This window comes from Perissodus microlepis, chromosome 11 (assembly GCF_051167445.1).
Source record: "Perissodus microlepis isolate ML-2025 ecotype Zambia chromosome 11, ASM5116744v1, whole genome shotgun sequence".
In the NCBI taxonomy this organism is placed as follows: Eukaryota; Metazoa; Chordata; class Actinopteri; order Cichliformes; family Cichlidae; genus Perissodus; species Perissodus microlepis.
In genome coordinates this window covers 10,588,669-10,611,839 of record NC_140471.1, presented here as the reverse complement: position 1 = coordinate 10,611,839, position 23,171 = coordinate 10,588,669, and the positions used below count along the sequence as shown (strand labels likewise).

Below are 23,171 nucleotides of genomic sequence, written 5' to 3'. Positions count from 1 at the left end.
GACCACATACCTGCCTCCTTAAGTAGCTGTAAAAGGATGTAATCAGTGAAATGAGAAGACCATTATATAGGAAGGGCCTGGGCCGGCGGCAAGGCTGAAATATTTTTTTCAAGGATTTTGTGTTATTCTTTTGAGCACAACAAGAATAACACTGTTTTATGTTATACTCTGTAGAGAGCTGAACACAACAAAAACTAATGGATAGTGATATAACCCCAATATTGGAATGGCCTTGGATTTTTCCCCTCTGCTTCACCTTGTGGACTGTGGCATCTGGGTTTATCCAATGGGCATTCTGGGCACATGTCACAGGGCCCATGTACAACCTGCCCCTTTCTTCCATATATTGCTGAGGCTAGTTGTCTCTCCCAAAGTCAGCTAGCTTTGGAAGAGTATTTCAGCACTTCCAAAAGGACTGAAAAGGGCATGATAGAAGAAAAAAGAAAAAAAGTGATACCTAAGTGGTGGGTGTAAAATGTTCCAAAGTAACATGTTAGTAGTCACTCTACATTTTTTAGTAATGTGATGTGTTAAGTTGCTAAATATAATGATTTCATATTAATTGCAAGAGTAAATACCACTCTCAACCGCAACTTCATTTACAATTATGTCATTACTTGTGTTTTCAGTTATCTGCATGCCATATCTTCATGAAATGAAAACGAGTGCGATGGTTTAATGCAAACTGCATCCAGGACAGAAACAACAGCATTATACTACTAACACAACTTTGGCTGTCTGCAAGCATCTAGACTGACTGCATGCAAACACAAAGCTAACAAAGAACCCAGAATGATGTTAAAGCTGATTGTATACTGACCAGCTCAGCAGCCAGAGCCAGATCTTCAACAGGTAACAAAGGCAGTGATGAGAAGTAGGGATGGGTTCCCAGTAGTTCAGTTTCTTGGAAATGTTAACCTGCTTGCCTATCAATCAAGTATATCAGTTCCACTTGCACTGCGCTACAATCAACTGATTTCGGTTTGTGTGCTGGAAGAAGAAAGCAGCTGTGCAGTCCGCAGTGTAGATATGGACATTACTTTTATTTTTATTGCACAAAAGGACAAAAACATGATGGCAAAGTGCAAACTGCATCCAGGGACAAAACAACTACTTTACACTGCTCACACAAATTTAGCTCTCTGCAAGCACCTGCACAGATAGCATGCTAACGCTAAGCTAGCCAAGAACCGAGAGTGATGTTAAAAGTGAATGCTGACCCCAGCCCAGCAGGCTGGGTCCTGAACTTCAACAGGTAACAAAAGCAGTGATGAGCAGTGAAGCCTCTGTTCCTACCTGTTCATGTTTCTAAAGGAGAATCCCAGTGCATGGCCTGGAAGTTTTTAGAGGTTGTTGTGAAGTTGTATTGTGATGGTTACTTTTCATTTTTTCAGTAAGGCACAGTGCCCTTCATTTCAAACTACTCTGTGTACATGGATGTCAACATTCCTGTATGATATGTCTGATTACTGAAGAAAGAAAAACAGTGTGACCACCAGTGTTGGGTGTAATGTGTTACTAAGTAATGCGTTACTGTAATTAAATTACTTTTCCACTGAAAAAGTAGAGTAACTAATTACTGTTCATTTTTAGGTATTTTAATTACAGTTACTTACAATGTACTTGCGTTACATTGTAAAATAATTAAACTTGCTGAATATCATTATTTAATTTCAATAATTTGTCTTCTAAACGTAGAAGTAAACTCTGCCGCTTTAACATCGCTGTAGTGCAGCTGCACGTCATTTCACGCCAGTTTGCTGCATAGTCGTATTCTAAAGCGGAAGATGTTGGACTCGGCTGAAGCGATTGGCTGTTTTTTGAAATGGACATATTCCCGTCTCTTCACTTTTCTGAAACAAGCAGACAAGAACATTACAGTAATATGTAAGCTATGTCCTGGGGAGAAAAAACTATCGGCTGCTGTTAATAGCGCGAGTAATCTACTGAAGCGCCTGACACGAGAGCATAGACGAACACTTCTGAGTGATCCTTGTTCATCATCCATGGATAACACCGCGGCAACTCCTGCTAAGCAGGCAAAACTTGATTTTACTTCAGCAGCACAGAAAGCATCTGAAGGTGAGCTTAAAAAAATGACTGCAGGCTACATTGTGGAAGAAACGCTACCGCTGCGTACTGTAGAGTCTCCGTCTTTAAAAAAATTTATTTATTATTTAAAGAGTTTAATTTCTATTGTTTGTCCAATCAAGGTTTATAGGGTATTTAGTTAAATTACTTATTTAGTAATTAAGTTACTTTTCTGACACAGTAATTAGATAAGTATTTTAAATACAATATTGACTAAGTAATTAGTAATTAGTAATTAATTACTTTTTTAAAGTAACTTACCCAACACTGGTGACCACTAAAAGAAGTTGACTAGGGTCCACCAAACATTTGTGCCCAGGGGTCTGTAACTTGATGATCTGGGCATGGGTGGCATCCAAAGAATTACAGAAATTCAGGAAAACTTTCAACCTCTTGAAAGCACATGGATCTACATGGCAGTAGGACCCACAGCATGTATTACTAAACTACAATAGAGACAATAAAGTTCTTTGATTTATTATATTCAAGTCATTGAAGTCAATGACCCCAACAGAGTCCTTTACAACCTTATAACAGACAGATGGCTGGTTACTGTATATATAAAATGTATTTATTCAGTAATATTTCTAAAGCTTTGTTTGAACAGGTGTTTTCAAGCGCAGATAGAGACAAAGATGCAGACATAAATCCACACAAAAGAACACACAACAGTGTCTCTTTCACAGCAGCAAAGTCTTATCTTATCCAGAAAGAGCAGCTGCAAAGTATGACCCCTAGTTTAGCTGTTAATGATTGGCGGTGTGTGATTGGGAGCGTGTATGTTTGTGCATATATACGTTTTTGTTTTTTTTGTTTTAACCCCCACAATCTCCCCTTTTCTAAACTGACAGGAGCTTATTATTAGTGGTCTTGCTTTGATTTGTGAAGTTCAGAAAGGTGAATTTGAACATCTGTCGCATTTCAAGGTTGTTTCTCTAGGAAGCGCAAACACAGGCAGGGCTTAACTACCAAGGCAATGGTTAAGTGAAATGCAAACACACACACAGACACACAGAGTAGGTATATGCGCCTTGAACTAATCATGGTGTGTGAGAAAATATATATATACGTATAAATATTTTGTTTTTGTGCATCGTTATAAGGCATTTGATTATTTTCTGTGAGATACAGGGTGCTGCTATATATTCAAAGAGTTTGTGTCAGCCTCAGTGGTTTTGTCCATTGTGCAGTGTGCAAACAGTCCAGTTAAAGAGGAAGCCTTTACTCTAGCCACAAAATGTGCTTGTGGGATAGCCACACTGTCAGCTTTAGACCCAAATTAGATATAATATCAGTTTCCATCTAAATAAACAGTTGTGCCTAGAGAGCATAGTGATGTATACAGTTTAACATGCCAACAGTATAGATGGTCCAAAAGAACACAGATAGTGTCGCTTTCCATTTGGATTCTCTGTCATCCAACACAGAGTGTAGCAGGGTATAAAGAGCTCTGGGTGCAGACAAAGAAAGATTACTATTAATGCATGTGTATTAAACTAAATATGATGATTGACATCTGACATTCATGTGCAAAATGCTGCACTTTCAAAATATCATTGTTTGGTGTGATAGAGTAGCTTATATCATGCGCATCTCTGTGTGCATATGCCCAAGTTCATTTACACATCAACGTGTGTGCGAGCAGTCGTGTCAAGTCAGAGGTGACCAGTTGTCACTGAGCTTTGACAGAGACCAGGTATCACAGAGACATAGCGTCACCTTGTCACCTCCAACGTTTTTGTGTGCGCACGTGTGCGTTTGTGTCAGTGTGGGGCATACCTCTCCAGAGACACCTCCTAACCTGCCCCAGGCAAAGTGCCTGGATGACACACATGGAAGGCTCCCTGGAGTGAACCTCAGGTGATGAGACAGCAGCGTATTTGTGTGGTTCACATCTCCTGAGATTAACGATCTTCTTTGGAGAATGGATGGCAAACACACATGCACAGTTACACAGTTTTGACATAAGGAAAGTTAAGCTCTGCTCTTTCAGTGATGGTGCAGTCAGTCAATATCAGGGTCAAAGGAAAAGAGAATTGAGGAAAGAAAAGAAGGAAGAAACAAACGAGCATCTCAATAAGGTTTTAAGTTTTGGAGAAATTAGAAGCAGTCTTTTACACCAGCGCTCCACTTTACATAAAATGGCACCAGGTCTATGTATATATAGGACAAGTAGCACATTTGCGAAGCATACAAGAAATGGTTCTCTGCTTCACGTCTTTAACAATATGCTTTGTCAGTGGGAAGTCAGTGACTTGTGGTATGTTTTCAGGGTAGAGGATGGAACACAAACAGATGTAAAATGAAAGATCTGTGTTGGTTTATTCCCAAGTTTAGACCTTCATACAGTGCATTTGGAGAAATATAGATAATAGTTTGTCCATATCATGGGCAGACCTATTGAGAGCCCTGTAAAAATGCTGTTTGATTGTGCAGACATGAGTACATGATGTAAATGTGTCTCAGCTTTAAAGACTTCAATTAGCAAGAAGGTACAATTTGCTCTCAGCAAGATGTAGTACAATGTGTGTAAGTGGTTTTTTTGTTGGGTTTCTTTATTGGCTTTAATTACATTCCACTTTTTTGTATGTTGTGGTCCTTTTAGAAAAAACAGAACAACCTTAGTTCTTTCCAGCATCCATCATGAGCAGTTTTGTGAAATCAGAGTGCATTTTATTACAAATATCAGGGCAATGTAGTACTGCATTTTGTTTTTCACTTTAGGAGTTTGCCTTGGGTTTTCTGTGACAAGAGGGGATATGATTTCTATTCTCTATGTTCAATCATATTAGAAACACATTGGATGTAATCTATTCTCCAGCAAAGTGATAAAGTGCTTTCTCACCAATTACCGACTGCCATCTCCCTCTTCACACCTAGCAGGCATGGGATGGATGGATGTGGCTGACAATGTGTATGTGCATGTCACAGAGGGATGGGGGAGAGGTTGGGAGGGGTGAGAGGGGAAAGGGGTAAAAAAAAAAAGGGCAGCAAGAGCCACAGTGTCAGATTAAGTCAGAGAGAGGTTTTAAAAGGGTTGTCACTTGTGTTTACATTTTCATCAGGTGAATGACATATCTTTGTTTCTGCAATATCACACTGCTGTATTTAGGCCCTCTATAACAGTGTTTTTCTCTTTTCTTCCTCAAGGACCATTTTGCTCTGTGCAGGAATCAGAACATTTTGACACTGGATATTCCTCTTATGCATGTCTACTTTGCTTTTCAATATATTCGTGGATTATCATTGATTAGGCATTTAAATTAGTGTAATATTGGTTGGATTAAACACACGCTGGTTTAAACAAACCAGACAGAGGTTAAATGTAATCTCTGGTAAGTGGCTATTTTACACTCGCTGTGTGTTGCAGTGATGACACAAAACAAGCATTGTGTGAATTGGAAACAAAGGGAAAAAGCAGTTGGCTCTGCCTTCAAATTTTTTTTTTTTTTTCAAGAATGCAAACTCTCATTTAAAACAAACATGAACTGTACAAGACTTGTTTCAAAGGTTGAAGGCTTTAAAAAATCACATCCTCCATGTTTCTTATCTCAGTCTGGATGCTGAAAGCCATGTGCTAGTGAACTGAGTCTTAGTCAGCTGACAACAGAAATTCAATAACCACCAGCTGTTCAGCTCTTAGAAAAACATTTAGATTACTATATTTAATTGCACTGCACAAACAGTATATTTACAACTCACATTCTCTTAGATATCACTGCATTATCAAGCAAAAATGCACCAGACATACATGTAGATGACTCTCCACTGACTGTAGGTACATTCATTCCATAGCAATCTGTTTTTAAATAACTGAGTAGCTGTAGATGTCCATATGTATTCTTTGGAGACATATGTGCTATAATATAATTAACCAGACCTTGAAAACAGAACTGTTTGATAGAGGAATGCATTAAAGTCAGAAAGAAAATAGAAGAAATTGTATCCTGTTGTATTTCCTTAATATCCCAAGGAAGAGAACAGCAGGCTAAATTTTGCTTTGAAAGATTAGGTCACAAAACAGAAAGCAGATATGAAGGTAAGCATGAGGAGAAAAGAAGATTACCTCCCCTCAGGACAAACTCTTTTAAAATTAAACAGGCAGTGCTGCCTGGAGGAAGGACAAGGGCGAGATGAAAGTAGCATTTGAAAAAAATCTTAAAGCACTTGAGGCATGGAGCGGGCCACCCTGCTGAAGGACCTGGAAAACCAGTGGCAAAAGCAGGTGAGCTAGCTTTTAGCAGTGGAGGAAAGGGAGACTGGGATCAGCCAGGTCAGTGGAACAAAAAGGGAGCCTTGCACAAAGGTGCATCTGAAGACCTTGGCCCTGCTCATGTGAAGAAGAGAAGAAGGGAAAAAACAAGTAAGAAGGAGTGGGAAAAAATGTGAATGTCTGAAGGAAAGCTCTGAAAAAAGCTTTGAAGACACCCGAGGAGAGGTGAAAGAGGTGGTAAGTCAGGTCCTCCTCTGACCTGTGTGCATTTCAAATACTCTTACAGAGCACTGGCATTTTAAGATTTAAAGATACATGTACCAAAGCCTGATTATTTTGGGGTTGCTGAATTTCAATTCAATGACAAAGACTAAAACTGAAGACCTTTCATCTGTACTTTTATTTTAGAATTTAGGTCGTTTCATAAGTACCCTTTTCTCATTTTTTCTTTTTCTTCCAGGTAATCGGTTGTTTCAAACCTAGTTTTAGTCTAATTTTAGTTAATTATGATAAGCTTTGTATGAATGCCTGATCTTCTCAACCCAATAAGACAGAGAAAGATACGTATCTGTATCTTTGGGCAGTTGCAAACTACATTAAGGTATCTAAACTACAGGAGACTAAACTAAATATAGAGGCAGAGCAAAAACCTTGCTAGTCAGGATAAGTGCTGTCTGTATTTATGTGCAGCCATGTGTGTGTGTGTGTGTGTGTGTCTGCATGTCTGTGCGTGAGGTGTCTTTGTCTATATGAATTTTAGGGTGTCTGTCTGCATGGTCTCTGAGGTGATGACTGTTGTGCTCACACCCACTTACACACCCACTCACGCTCCCACTAATGCACGAGACTGTTTGTTTTGACTGTGCTTGACAGTGAGTGATGGCTGATTGACAGCCTCAGCTGATTTTTGTGCTACTAAAACTGCAGCCATCCAGCTCCACACAATTCAACCACTCTTTTTGCCAGTCTGCCACCACAGAGTTAGCAACAGTCTGCGTTTTGCCTCCCTCACTTCTCCAAGCCAGTCGCACTGCACTGCGGCAAGCAGGGGAAGCAGACACACACACTCACCACTCCACTCCCAGATTTTTTGGAAGGGGAGAGAAGAGGAGCAACCAAAGCCTTGACATAACTACGATATTTTTGCGCTTCTTGATGGAGAGCTGCTGTAAAATCCAGAAATACCTTTCAAAAATCTCTGTTTTCTTGCCTTGTGCTGAAAGTTGTTTCAAAGAGGCTCGGAGCATCATCCTGACAAAAGGAATATGCACAACTCAACCTGCCTGCCAATAACGAGACACAAAAAGTGAGAGGAAAGAAAACGAAATTTGGACCTATGTGGTGGATTTTGGAAGCGAACGAACACGCAACGTTCCAAGGGTCTTTTTCTTTTTTGGACGAGATTAAGAAGGCAGGGGCAATGCCAAAGGTTTTTTCCTGCCCTCTTTTAAAAAACAGTCTTGCAGCAGCTTGGGCTCTGGCTATGCTCAATCTCCACCTGCACGTTGCTAGGGAAAAAGCACTGGAAATGTCTCCGCTAATTCCAGGATATAGATGCGGCCGGGCCTTATAATCGTGCAGCTCCTGCACTCTCCATACGCAATATAAATCATATCCAGTACAGTGGTATCCAGCCAGGCGAGCAAGCTATCCGGCAACCGGCTCCCAGCCCAGACAAATTGCATCCCCAGTGGAGGAGAAGAAGAGGCAGGAAACGATGGGCTGAATGACTGGCAAGGGAGAGAGAGGGAGAAAGGAGAGGGGAGCTTCCAGACAGAGTGACCTACATTTAACAGTCTGGAGTTAAAGACAGAGGGAGAGGGAGAGAGAAAGAGAGAGACAGAGAGAAATGTGTGAAGAAAAACAAGGTAGGGGGATGAAACCGCATGAATAAAAGATGAAAAGCAGAAGATGAGATACAGAAACAAACACAATCAGAAATTAGCCGTGGCAGAGGAGAGAGAAAGCCGATCCTCAGCGCTGTCTCTCCTACATTTTGTCTTTTTTTTCCCCCATCCACTCATTTTACACCTTTCACACCCTTCCTCTCCCCATATCCAATGTTATTTTCTTCCTGCTATGTTGCTGCTTTACTTTCATCTTTTACCATTAATCATCCATTGTGTGGGGTGTCTGGGGGGAATGGAGCTGACTGTGGTGTAACCCAAGTCTCTGGCACACAAACAGCTGAGAAACAGAAAAGTCACCCCGGGACGTCGTCTTGGTTTTGCTTATGTTCTCCATATTTTTCCACAGATTTTGACTCTTTATCTTCTATTGCACCCTTCTTACTCCACATTAACCACCCACTCCAATTTTTCTCAGCACTCTTTAAACTTCATTCCCCTACGTTCAACCACCCCATAACCCCTCCCCTATATATTTACCTCTCTCTTCTTTTCTCTCCTCCCCAGCATGTATCATGTATGGCTAACTCTAACCGCAACACTTTTTCATACTGGATTATGTTATCTAGCTTCTTTTATCTAGTGTCAGTAGAGAGGAAGCATAAAAGTAGCAGCAGCAGTTATATCTATCTGTGTGTGAGCCTGACTCATGAGCTCGGTTTTATATCTATTTGATTGCCTCATGAATAGAAAGCTGCCTGTCTGAAAGCTGATGGCCTCCAAGCTGGTTCTCACAGCTTTTGTGTAGCTGACTGTACAGTTGGTAAGGTGCGATATTCAAGTGTGACTGCCTGGCTGGTTGAGCATTTGTCCATCTGGCAGCATTGGTTTTATATTGTGTCATTCTGCAAGTTTTTTTTCTTTTTCATAATGATTATTACTTTTAACAAAGAGATGTTTTAATTATCTTACGTGCTCTTTTGTCTTTAAGTCTGGTTTTTTTTTTTAATGCACACAGCATTGATCATTCCCACTGCAACCTTTTTATAGTTTATACCAATTTTCCTCGTGACCCCCCCATCACTTCCCTCCCCTTGCATGTCAGTCCTCAGGGATCAGTGTTAAGGACAAGAGCAGGAATTGCACTTGAAGGAGAGGAAATGACATGGGTAATGGAAGAGGACACACAGGCATCTGTCAAGGAAAATCGAGGCTGGAAAGGGGGAGAAAATGATTTATTCATGAAAGAGAATTACACTGCTTTCACCTTCTTGAATAGACTTGATCAGAATCCTATATTTCCTTTAACTCTTTAAAGAAAAAGGTGGTGGGGAGCACTTCTTCCATCAGACTGTAAGAGCTTTTTATGCACTGCTCAGACATTTTTGGTTTATATTAATTTTATGGTTTCCAACACATTTTAAACAAATGCCACGTACATTGCATTCGTGATGCGAGCTGCATGAACGCACAAGTACAGCCGGCTCTTTCTGATCTCTTTTGGTTTTGCTCACACAACAAATTCCAACATCACTGAATTATTTACTTATACCTACAGTCATAAAACAAACGTTGCTAATTTTATTAGTAGGATTTCTAGTTCACATCTACTGTAAGTAACAAAAAAACAATGGAAACATCTTAGAGAAGCATTTACGATTGTGTTTGTTAGCATTCATTCTTGCCCTCTCTCTGTACACGAGTCCAGGACAGAACACACTTTGCCCTGAGACATGTGAATTTATAAATAGAGTGTTATTTCCCCTCATTGGAGCACTCTGGCAGCTTAAATAATCACTAACAAGGCTTCTGCTTGCCTTGTAACCCTGACAGATACTTGCCTTGTTTGACAAGCTTGTTTTTGCTACTGTGCTCTCTCTGTATATCAGTATAATAAGGTTGACCTTTCCATAAACATTCACACAAAGAATCAGTAGCATCCCCCATTTTCTATACCCTCGTCTTCCCACATCATATATGACAGGTCCATTATTTGTAAATGGCAACTACACAGCACATCTCTTGCTTTAAGCCACTTAGAGTAAATCACATCTGTCGGCAAGGGTGTTTTCTGTCTCTGTCAAAATTGCCTACTACTAAATGTACTTATATTTTTTCCTCTGTTCTTCTCACTTTTATCTTGTTTCCTATTGAAACCTGGTTTGTAAATGTCTCTAAAATCCCAAGGGAGATGAAAAAAGCCTTCATGGCTGGCACTACTTCAACATGGTATTGTCTATTATTAGCCAAGTACATGGTGGACAATGCTCGCTGTCAGTAACAGTCATAAAAGTGCTGCAGAATTGGAGATTTTATGAAGGACTTCATGCCAGGAAGCAAATGCACTCTGCTCCATGGTCCTTTATGTAACCGCCATCTATTTGATGTCAGTGAGGAGTCTTGGTTCTCGGCAGGTTTTGCTTTAAATGTGCTTCAAATAGTATAGTGATTTTTTTTGTAACTCAAATACAGTTTATTTTTTAAACATAGTAATTTTAGCTAATATAAATACAGATATATGAATATATTCCTAATAATAGAGGCATTTAACAAGTAAATGTGTTGTAGTGTTGCTGAATCTGGTTTCTAAATGAATGTGTGCTATGTTTCTCTTTAGTGTTGCTTTGTGTTTGTATCTAAGAGGTAGATGTGCTGGAAAATAATCCACATCCATGGTGATGTAAGACTTTTTAGCAACAACTATGTTCAACATATGCCACATTTCTGTTTCAATAGACCATTAGACACTAAATACTAAAAAAAAACCGCATTCATTCTAAATATCATTTAACGTTTTTATTTCTTTAATACAAATGGTAATGAGAATTTTGAAAAACCCAGGCTTGTAGTCTTAACTCTCTCATCAGTGCCATGACACTCATCCTCCTTGTGGTTTATTTCTAATGTCACATTGAGTCTGAATTAATGGAAATAACCGGCACACCAGGAGGTAACGTTGGCACAGTAATGCTCATGGATCAACCGGTGAACTGACCGCATAGCATTACATTAATCAAGGAAAAAATGTTTTTGCCTCTTATAAGTCACGTCCTTCACATTAAGCTTCCTCACTGTGTCTAATACAGTTCTGTCCTCAGTAGGCGGAAAAAGTGCTATATTATTCCTCATTATATTCTTTTTTTTGTCTCAGTCATCTGCTTCCAAGACAGCACTGTTCCCTTTTCATTAACTCTTCCTGCTCAGATGCATTAGAGCAGACTGTTCTAATTATTATATGAAATGTTAGGCCTCAATAAGACAACAAGGCAATAAAGACTAAATAACAGGAAGTATCCTTTAACTATTTGAATGAAGAACAAATTGTTCACCTTTCTCCTGCTGACTTGTAGTTATATCTGATGTGTGAAAGGAGGAAAGTTAACATATACTGTTGTGATGGAGTGTGATGTAGTCAGTTTTGACTATCGGCTCTGAAGTCTGTCTGATGCATTAAGCTAAGCAAAAGGCCTTTCTTTCAAATGATTCATCTAATTTCCTCCTTTCTTACTGACTTCCACAAATAATGGCAAGCGAATCACTTTGATGCTGTTATGTCATTTATATTTTAATACAGCTGGTCATCTTTGGTTAACAGCCAGTAAATCCAGCAAGGCAAACACTAAATGATCAGGTAACAGGTAAGTGGTTGTCCACTAAGTTTTCTGTAAGTATATTTCAAAAGAACTGTACAAGGCAGCTATTTGTGAAAAATGTGATTAAAATTATTTTTCAAAACGCTGATTTTGTGACATCTTTCTGCTTCTGCACATGATGACAGAAATACAGAAAATAAAATCACTTCCAAAGTAAGGACAAGATTTGTGATGTGTGTAGAGCTCCTCTGTTATAACTGAAAGCGTCGCACTTCTTTCACTGAATCTGATCTTCTTCACACATTTTCATTCATTAATTTATTCCTACTTTTCTTGTTTTTGCTGCTAATCCAAACAAAACTTGTAACACATAACACAAAGCAGTATGCTGCTAACACTGAATTGGATTGTATGTTAATTGTGTTTTGACATTTTAGAAAAACATCAAAGTGTTTACTGGAGATTCTCTCCACCATGCATAATGAAATGTGTCACTTTGGTAGTCTGCTGATACAAAGTGCTCTTTGTTATTGTTTTTGCAGCCGTCTCGCTCCTCCAGATGATGTGAGGCAGGTTTCATGTAGCAGGTCAAACCTGCTTTAAACCACTGACTCAACACTGTGACTCAGCCTGTGTTGAATAAACAGATAAAGAGATAATGCTTTTGAACTCGAATGGAAAAATCTAGCACACACACACCTCATAGTTTAAGTTTAGTGTACACAATGCCGACTGTGTGAAACACATCTGTCCACTGTGTTCAGTTAATCTGATATAACTGTTCCCTTTCTTTTGCATTTGTAAGCAAAAATCCTGCAGATAGATCTGTTGCATAAAAATGGATTCTGCTATGCTTAAACATTTTATCTTTAAAGACAAAGATTACAAGGAAACACAATATTAAGGTCAGACTAACAATTTGAAGGCACACTGTTTTGTACATTATAGTCACATATTTGTATTATTAGTTAATCTTTTAAGTAACTTGGGCAGCTTTTTAACAACACCACATAGCAACAAAAGTTCAGTTCAGCTGAATTCAGGCTTATTTATTTAGCTAACTTAAAGGCTTTTATACTGCGAGATAAAGACCTAAAGGACTCCTAAGAAAACCCCAAATAATCAAGCAACTTCCCATGAGCAAGTACTTTGCAATGGTGATAAGGGATAACTCTCTTTAAACAGGATGAAACATCAGTCAAATGCAGGCTCAGGAAGGGGTACCCATCTACCGTGACCAGCTGGGGTGAGGGAAGAGAGAAGAGAAAAAGAGAGCCTAGGGAGATAGGATTACACAGACTAAGAGAGGGAGGAAACAAAAATTTAATGACATGCTGGAGCGGTATATAAACACCTGTGACGTGAAAAACTGTGAGTGGAGATGAAATACTTAGAGCACCACATAAATCGCGTAGCCGTATGAGCCTATATAATAATTATAACCCTGCACCATCACAGGGTCACCTGATCCAGCTTTAACAATAAGCTTCATCAAAAAGGAAAGCTTAGTCTGATTTAAAAAATGGGAGCTGATTTCATGGGAGTGTGACCTGACAGTTGAAGGTTCTGCCTCCCATTCTACTTTTAGAAACCACAAGTAAGGTGGCAGTCTGAGAGCAAAGTGCTCTTTTGTGATAATGTGCTACCGAGGTCTTCAAGATAAAATGGGATCACATCAAGACTTAGTATGTGAGAAGGACAAAGATTTTAAATTCAACTTTGGATTTGATAGGGAGCGGTGAAGAAAAGCTAACATGGGGGAAATATGATCTTTCTCGTCCCTCTTAGTACTCTCACTACAACATTTTGGATTAAAAGGAAGCTTTTAGAACTTGAAAATAACTAATTACAATACTCCAGCCTAGAATTAATGAATGTATGAATTAGTTTTTCAGCATCTGACTGAGACCGGATGTTTTTAATTTTAGACACATTGCGGAGTTGAAAAAAGAAGTCCTGCATACTTAATGTGTGTATTGAAGGACATATCCTGGAGTAAGGATCTGATTTGACGCCATATTTCTGAGGATTTTAGGGCAGAATATAATAACCTTAGCTTTGTTTGAATTTAGGAGAAGGAATTTATGGGAAATCAAAGCTTTTTTCTTTAAGACACACCTGCACCAACTATGTTCTATAACTAATTGAATTATGCATGTGGCTTTAAAGATAAATAAATAGAGGAATAATATAGATAAAAAATAGTTGGGTTTCATCTGCATAGAAATGAAAATGTATCCTAGTGTTGTGTTAATAATATTACCTGAGGGAAGCATCTATAACATAAAATGTCTGAGTCCAGCAAAAAACCACGTGGAACTACATGACTAACTTCCCACATAGCAAGCAGGTCTGGCCCGGATCTGGTATCAAGCCGGCACTGCTGGCTGACTTCTGGCATGGTAAGACGTATGTCATCCATATATGGGCCAGGCCTGGCATAGATGGCACTGTCTACGTGATGGCATGCCATTTCTGGCTCGATTGTGGTTTGGGTTATGTGGCCCAGGCTCATAGAAAACAGGTCTGGCCCAGATCTGGCATCAAGCTGGCACTTCTGACTGACTGGTGTCTTGGCAGAGTGTATGTCAACCACATATGGGCCAGGTCTGGCAATGATGGCACTATGTATGTTCCTATTTTAGTTAGAAGACCCAAATGCCATGTTGCAATACTATACTGCTATGGTAGCTAATGTTTCAAATGCAGGTCTGACAAGTTTGTGAGTGTACACTTTATCCAAAACCTAGTAACGGTTTACTCATGTTTACCACTGGGTGGCTGTAGCTCAGGAGGTAGAGCAGGTCACCTGCTGATCGGAAGGTTAATGGTTTGGTTCCTGGCTCCGCCAGTCTGCATGTCAAGAGTGTGAACATGTATGATGTATGTAGTTAGAAAGCTCTCAGTTAAGAGAAAGTGTGTGATTGGGAGAATGTGGCATGTTGTATAGAGCACATTAAGTAATCTGGGAGAGTAGTAAAGCGTTATATAAGAATCAGTCGATTCACTGTCTGAACAGAGTTTCGGCATGTTACTTTTGCACTGTTTTGCATGTTCTGGCTTACATGGCTTGATTAAGGTACACATTAGAGGCTGATATCTGGGGCCAGAGCTGAAACTGTTCTGGGCCAGCACAGGGCCAGCAGTCTGTCTACAACTGGCCCGTGGCTGCACACCACCTACGGATGGCCCACATACCGCAAAGAATGACGGCCCTTTGGTGGCCCAGATCAGGTTTGCCGGAGGTAATCCACACATGGGCCAGCATAGGACCAACAGTGTGTATGCAACTGGCCTTGTGCTGGCCCATGTGTGGGCCAGCAAAGGGCCGTCATTATTTGCGGTATGTGGGCCATGTGTAAGCACATTGTGTGAGCCTGATCCGGGCCATACCAATTTTGCTATATGGGTTTAGTGTCTGAGGAAGACTCCCTAGACTGTAATCTGTCAGATAGACATTTTTCAAACCACAGTGCAATTCTTTTGATACAATAAGTGTTTTCTTATTTAGTTTTTTTTTCGTTTTGTTACAGTTTTTCTCAGTCGCTTTGGTGCGTTCCTCAGAACACCATTAACATTTGCACAGCAGTTGGTGCATTTCCCAAAACAATTAGTGCAAACTGCAAAACCTAGTGGATAGCCTGCAAAAGCACGTCACATGCACAGAATTGATTATCCATAACTCAAAAGCAAGTATCCATGTCAATGAAACTGTCAGTGCCATCAAAATGAAAAGTCTTGACACCATCTTTATGAACAAGATAGTCAAATGGCATTGTCATGTTTCCACTATGACAGTTTATAATTTCAGTGTTTCCCATTGCAAAAACAATTGGTGACACCTGAAAATGCTGACGACAGCACTATGGCCTACCTGTACAGCCATCTGAAATGTGCAGTAAAGTCACTGTAGATTTTATGGGAGTCTTGGGAGTAACTGAGACACTGAATACGTACGTTTCACATTTCCATTGTGTAGAAGTGTTTGTAATCCTACAGAATTGTGCAAAAGAAAAATATGCTACAGTCACTTGTTCACTGTAGAATACATGTAAACATAAAATCACCCATTTGGTAGAGCTGTGCACTAATGTGAACAATAAACAGCACATGTAACAGTACAGTAAATCATTCTGGCACATCCAGACGTTCCTGTCTGTCTGGCCACATATTTTCATCTACATCACAACAGATGTTATCCCTCGCAATGCAGCGAGGAAAGTATCTCCTGGAGTGGCGAATCCATCCTCTGCAGGACCCTGCTGTGATGTCGTCACATGCTGCATCCATGGCTGCTAGCAGGGCCATTTGCTCATGTGGAACTTTCCACCTCCAGGCAGAGAAAAACTCCTCTATTGGATTAAGGAATGGGGAATATGGAGGGAGATATTCAACCAGAAGTCTGTCATGTGCTGCAAACCACTCTCTGACCTGATGGGAGTGGTGAAAACGGACATTATCCTAGACAACAACATACTTGCTGAGTTGGCCTCCACCTCTCTCATTCTCAGGGACTAGGTCCCTGTACAGAGTGTCTAAAAATGTCAGGAGATGTTGGGTATTGTATGGACCAAGAAGGGGGATATGGGTGAGGACGCCGTTGTCTGAGATGGCTGCACACATGGTAATATTCCCTCCGCGCTGACCAGGGACTTCAGTGGTTGCCCTCTGTCCAATGCGATTTCTTCCACGCCTTCTGCCTTTGGCCAGATTGAAACCTGCCTCATCAACATATATGAATGTGTGCAGTGTTTCCCTGGCTTCCAGCTCCAGTACACGCTTTAGAGAGAGACAGAAATGCAATGTCACAATATGCCTGTGTACAGTAACAAACAGTAATGCATGCATTTGGTAAAACACATTGTAGAGTATGTGCTGTGGAATTGCAAGTGTACTGCATGAAACTACGAAGTACTGTAAAACAGTTTGCAGTGCAGAACATAGAAGACCAGCTTTACCTGCACATACTGGTGACGGATCTCCTTCACCCTGTCACTGTTTCGTTCAAATGGCACCTTATACAATTGCTTCATGTGGATTTCATTTTTCTTGAGTACTCTGTCAATTGTTGAAATTGAAACAGATTCAATATTGCCAAATACCGTGTGATTCTCTATGACAGCGCTTTGTATTTCTCTCAGCTTTATTGCATTGTTTGCAATGACCATTGCACAAATGGCTTCTTCTTGCTGTGGGGTAAAAAGGGGCCCTCTTCCGCCTCCGCGAGGTTGTCTTACAATCCTATGTGGTGCAGAGTGAACTTTTTGTGAAATTGCAAATACAGTACAGTAACATGTGATGTGTCTGAGATGGCACAGTACAGTACAGTGTATTACTGTTTGCATACCTGTTTTCCCTACGGAATGTTTGGATGATTGAACTGACAGTAGTTCTTCCAATATTGGGTTGCACCCTTCGACCAGCCTCCTCCATGGTGAGGCCGTGATTGACAACATGGTCCACAATTGTAGCCCTTATTTCATTAGGAATCCGCCTATATCTTCCTCTTCTCCCTCTTCCCCTTCCCCTTCCTCCCCGCATCCTCACCCCTCTTCCACGGTGCTGACCTTCCATTTTGTGTCACAGAAGTGTAGAAATGGTACACACTAGCTCCTGCACAGTTTATATATGCTTGCCAATTGGGGATTCACAGGATTCATCCATAATTGACAGTGAACAAGTTGTTTGTCATTGGTTACAACTAAACTTTCATACGCCTCCTCATGAGTGACAGCTGTGATTCACCTGAGATCAATTGTTCCATTTCGGAGACATTTCCAGGAAAAATGATACAGAAAGGTATAGGATTTGCTTGACAGATGGCCAATATTTGGCATGTGATAACTAGTTCAACAATTTTGTGTGTGATGACTCAAGCAATGGATGTATGACTATTAGTTTTATTGGGAACGACTATTCAGCATCCATAGGTATGATTACTTTTGACTGACATGACATAAGCAAATGGAAATGTCAGAAAGCAGCAGGGAAATGTATGGAAGCAACTGATTCATGTCCAAAATCATTTGCAGTTTGTTCAGAGAGGGGAGAAATTGCTACTATGATGTGCACAAATGACTGAGTGTTGTGGAGGTTGAACTAATAGTTATGAGAATTTCAATTCTGATCTGAGAAACGCACCAAAGCGACTGAGAAAAACTGTAAATTGACAATTCCTCTGCAAATGATCAGTTAGCTGTGTGACAACTACTCTTTTATTTTCATTTTTTTTAATAAGGATGGAAATTGTTCTAGAACTAGCTAAGATAGTTCGATGAAGTAAGGACTTTTTACCTTTTTTGATATGCATATTAAATTGTGGTGCTGAGTAATGATCATACTTTTTTGATCGGTCTTCTAGGAATGATGTCCAATAAAGATGTAGATGATTTAGAGGAAGATATTATTGAAGTTACTTCAGAAAGATCAATAGGCATGAAAGAGTGTAATCAAATATCAGCAGTTATTAAAGTTGCTGTAATTAATCGTGTGTCTGAGGGATGACTGTGAATATTTTTTTCTCTTATGGTTGGAATTTTATTTTTAAAGAAATCTTTTTTTAGAGAGCAAAAAACTATAATAAAGACTTATTAAATTAGTACAATGCCATTTTTACTTCAAGGCATTTAAGAATCATCAATTTGACTCTTTGATTTGACACTTTCTTTTTTTGGAATGACTGTATTCAGGGCCATAAACCATAAAGATATAATACTATTACCAAGATAATTGACTTCTGCGGGAGTGAGGTTCTTGTAACTGCTCTGAATTGTGTTGGTACAAAGAATTCTATTGAACATAGAAGGAAGAACTTTAAATTGTGTTACAGCATTTTCAGTGAAATATCTAGCGTACCGAAAATGTTTTCCAGTTCGGTGTAGTCCATTATTATAAAATTAAATGTTATTAAGAAATTGTCAGACAAAAGAGGGTTTTCAGGAAAAACTGTTCAGTGTTCAGTGCCATATGTACGTTACTTTACATTTTGAGAAAAGCCAGCTGAGTCTAATAATTCAATACAGTATTGAGGCTGTTATTGGCAAAATATATATGAATGTTAAAATAATTTCCTTGGCCTTTGCCCTGAGGATTCTGACAGTTAATATAACTTCAGTTGTTGATTCATTTAAACTAACATATTCATTCTGCTGCAGCCAGGTTTCTGTGAGGCAAAATAAATCAATCTTTTAATCAGTTATTAAGTCATAAACTGTCAGGGACTTGAAAGAGAGTAATCTCATGTTTTTAATACTCCACATTTATTTATTTTTTTGTTCTTTAGTACAGTTAAAAAAGTATTTTTTTTCTTGTGATTTTTCATAATTCAAATATTTTTTGCTGGTATTTTGTTTGTTCTTAGGTGGTCTAGGACAGCGGTCCCCAACCTTTTTTTGCACCACGGACCGGTTTATGCCCGACAATATTTTCACGGACTGGCATTTAAGGTGTCACAGATAAATACAACAAAATAAAACTAGTACCGGTACCGAAAAAAGAAGATTTATTCATAACACACGTGAAACGACCCAAAAAAAACGAGTAAACGACAAAAACGACAACAAAATTATGCTAAAAACCGATAAAAACCCTGAAAACCATACATTTCACACCCGAACCTCAACGCTCGCGGCCCGGTACCAAACGACTCACAGACCGGTACTGGTCCGGGGGTTGGGGACCGCTGGTCTAGGAGCAGACAGTCTCCACAGGATTTGGTTTATTGGTGGCTATGACAGTCATGCAGATGCATTAAATAATTAAAGTCCCCATTTAAATGAATTACTCTATTAAATTCAGGACTACTGTATTACTGTAATCCTGAATTTAAAAGACTGTGCTTACTGTAGGCGGTAATTAGATTGAAATGAACAAACCTGAAAAATGTGAACTGGTCACTCAAGGGATTGAAGCTTGATGTGTAGTTCTGGTTCAGCCTTTAAGTCTGACGTCATTAGCCGTTTCCGGGTCCAAACTCCGCTACAGGTCCCAAAGTCAAAAGAATACTGCAGCATCACTGAGAGTTACAAACTGTCAAAATTCTTTCATCTTTAATAAAATGATCAGTGTGGCTGCTTTACCAGGTGTAACAATTAAGTTTAACATCCAGTCATCCACAGAAACAGAATTTCTGAAATTTAACGGAGTTAGAAGTTAGCAGGAAGGTAGCTCGCTAGTTTCCACCTAAACATGATATACCATGTTCTAAATAAGGGAACATAAATGAAGACATTAAACTAAATAGCAGTGATGTTTGTGGGGTTACTGAAGTTGGGCTACCTGGTATATAATGATGTGCTATGTCAGGGGTGGGCAACTCCAGGCCTCGAGGGCCGGTGTCCTGCAGGTTTTAAATGTGTCCTTAATCCAACACAGCTGATTCAAATGGTTAAATGACCTCCCCAACATCTCCTGAAGTTTTGCAGAGGCCTGGTAACGAACTAATCATTTGATTCAGGTGTGTTGACCCAGGGTAATATATAAAACCTGCAGGACACCGGCACTCGAGGCCGGAGTTGCCCACCCCTGTGCTACGTGGTGGCTAGCTACAAAGCCATGATTAGCATAATATAAACACATTAGGAAGTGAAGTTGGAGGATAAACGCTAACCTTTTTCCACTCGATGAAAGCTAACGTGATGGTTCCTGATGGTTAGGGACAAATGCAATCGCATGGCAGGATGCTGTAAACAGACCAAACTTCAGTCAGGAGAACAACTGAGATAATCGATCCACAATACGAGGTTAGTAATTAATTTACCGCTTCACGGGCTGAGCTGTAGTTACATAGGTCATGTTTTTAAAACTGACTTTTAAAATGAATAGTGGTAATAAAACCCAAGAGAGGCCGACAGTGATTACTGCCTTTTTTAGGGGCTTTTTCAGATTAAATAGAATAAGATACAAAGCATTAAAACACGTTAAAAACACAACTGCCTTAATAAACACCGAGTCGTTTAGACCCAGGAGAAGGATTCATACATCATCACTTAACACCAGATTGTGGCAGTTGGGTCGCAGTTGTCAGAGAAAGGTGCAGCATGCAAGTGGTGTAAACATTAAGATATTTATGCCAATAACATCCAAGAACCCAGTCTATTAGAGTGTAGAGACAGTCTATTTGGTAAAGCTGTCTGTGCTCCCAAAACAAGTCAAAGTTATCTATAAAAATCACCCCATAGTCGTTACACATTGATGACAGCCAGGTCTGCAAACTCAGCAGGTGACTGTAACCACAAGTTCATACTGTTGATACTGGATATCATTTGTTCCCACATGGACTACAACCCACTTCAACTTCAGATAGTCTTCTTTAATCTCTGGGATTTTGTCAATAACTTACAGAACTCAAGCACAAGGAAAGCTGTAAGTTTTGTCCATCTTCATGCTGAATTTCAACATGATGGAGATACCTATAATAAGAATTGTGGAGCAGGATGGAGTATGAACCAAGGTGGAATTGACTGCAGTATCACGGACCAGCCTGACTGTGGATGGAGTGCAAGGCCATGCAGGAGGCTATGGAGAATCTGAGGCTGTGGGGTTTCTTGGTGGAACCAAGGTGACAGCCAGTGGTGATGCAGGTTTCCTTTGGAAGCCTTGTCCAGTTGAATTCCTGGAATTACTGGAGGAAAATCCTGTTTATCCAGAATGTCCTGGGAGCGCATGACGGAATTAGAATATAGAAGAGCTGAGCTGCGGAGCAATGATCAAGGCCAGATGTTACTTGCTCAACTTCTTCAATCCTTTATCCCCATTCGGTGATTTATCGGTTGACATTGGGACAGCTTGCACTCCCTGGTAAGGAGGTAATTGGTGGAAATCTGAAAAACCAAGCAAAGATAAATGATTAGCCAGACTAAAAACACATACAAGAAAAACAAACTGGGTTAATCTAACTGAGAAAGTCTATTACAGAAATGCTTGATTCTATCCAGATCAGGACACTCAGTAGTTAATATCTAATTGCCTGGTTTTGACAGTTTTATAAGAAATATAATACATTAAAATGCAAAATGAATCCTTGAGAATTGACACAAGTATAAAGTATAAATAGAAACTGCAGTAAGATCAACAGAACACCAATAGATGTGCAGTAGAAGCCATAACAATGCTGGCCACAGAACCCATAATTTGATTGTTACACAATGCAGTGCAGAGAATTTGCATAACCAGTGTGCATGTTTGTATGTGGTTGTAAAAGCATAGCAGTTGTTTGCAGGATGCTTAAGTTCACCCACTGTGGCAAGTTTCATCTTTACTGTTCTCAGTGGGTGGGTTGTTCTTTCTCACATACAGCAGGGCTTTACCTTTTGTGCACAAGAGGAACATTGATATCTAAAGTGCACAGTGACTTTACCGGCCAGTGGTACACACGCACACACACACACACATGCACACACACATGCATGCACACACACACAGATAACCAGCACACACAGCACACACCTCTCCCAGACAGTCCCATATGGACTCATTAGGGGCCAGTCTATCACCACCTGTGCATTGAAAGACCCAGTGGACTAGCTTTGACAGTGACTGTGGACAGAAGCTGTGCAGGGAATAGACACACACACGCACACTTTCTCAGATACATCATGCATGCATATGGACTCGTGTACACAGCTTCAAGACATCTACACACCCGCTTTTGGTGGCAAGCAGGGAAAGCTTGGGGACATCATGTGCACTAGGTGTACACTAACAACAGACTATGTAACTAGACTTCAACTGCTGACTTGAAAAATACCTCTTTATGAATGATATAAACTACATTATGGACTCTTTTTACCTCTTTGTTTACTTTCAGAAAGATTGACTTAAAAGAAACAACTGTCATATAACCAGCAGTTGATGATCTCGACAATATCTGTTTCTGTAGAAGAAGTCACAATATGCAAACTAATCAAAAGAACTCCAAATAAACTTCTAACTTTACATCCTATTAATATTTTGTCAAAGCTCAGATGTGAATCATAATAGTTAAGTGTCATCAATCAGATGTGTTGCATTCTCTGACTTTATTGTGGTAAAGTATTTAACATAAAGCTGCATTTTGTGCACATTTCACTCTCCAATAGATGTGATATTGTAAGAGTGAAGTGTGAACTCAGGAGGCTGGAGCTGGAGGCTAACAAAAACAAGCTTTTAAACCATTAACAACTAAAGAAATAATCAAAGTCCAAGAAGGAAACAGAAAAAGGAGAACATGCATGCTCTTCAAGCTTACACAGGAAGCATAAGAGACACCGTGACAAAGACTAAGGGGAAGGCGGGATTATTTATACACGGAGGGCTGATTAGTGGATGACAAATGGGAAGGCAATTAAACACAGGTGAGATAACACAAGATGAGACAATCAGAGGGAGAAAGACAGGAAGTAAAACTAAGACAGGACATGAAAGAAAACAAACCTTCAAAGACTAAAA

The 23,171-nt window shown here is 39.8% G+C and overlaps 1 long non-coding RNA gene across 1 annotated transcript; it reads left to right on the top strand.

Moving 5' to 3' along the window:
* The first annotated feature begins 7,044 nt into the window (after nt 1-7,044).
* LOC146377284 (uncharacterized) lies at nt 7,045-11,892 on the top strand. The gene is made up of 2 exons (XR_014801658.1): nt 7,045-8,172; nt 9,257-11,892. It is a non-coding gene; the product is annotated as an uncharacterized LOC146377284 (long non-coding RNA).
* Nucleotides 11,893-23,171: the final 11,279 nt, after the last annotated feature.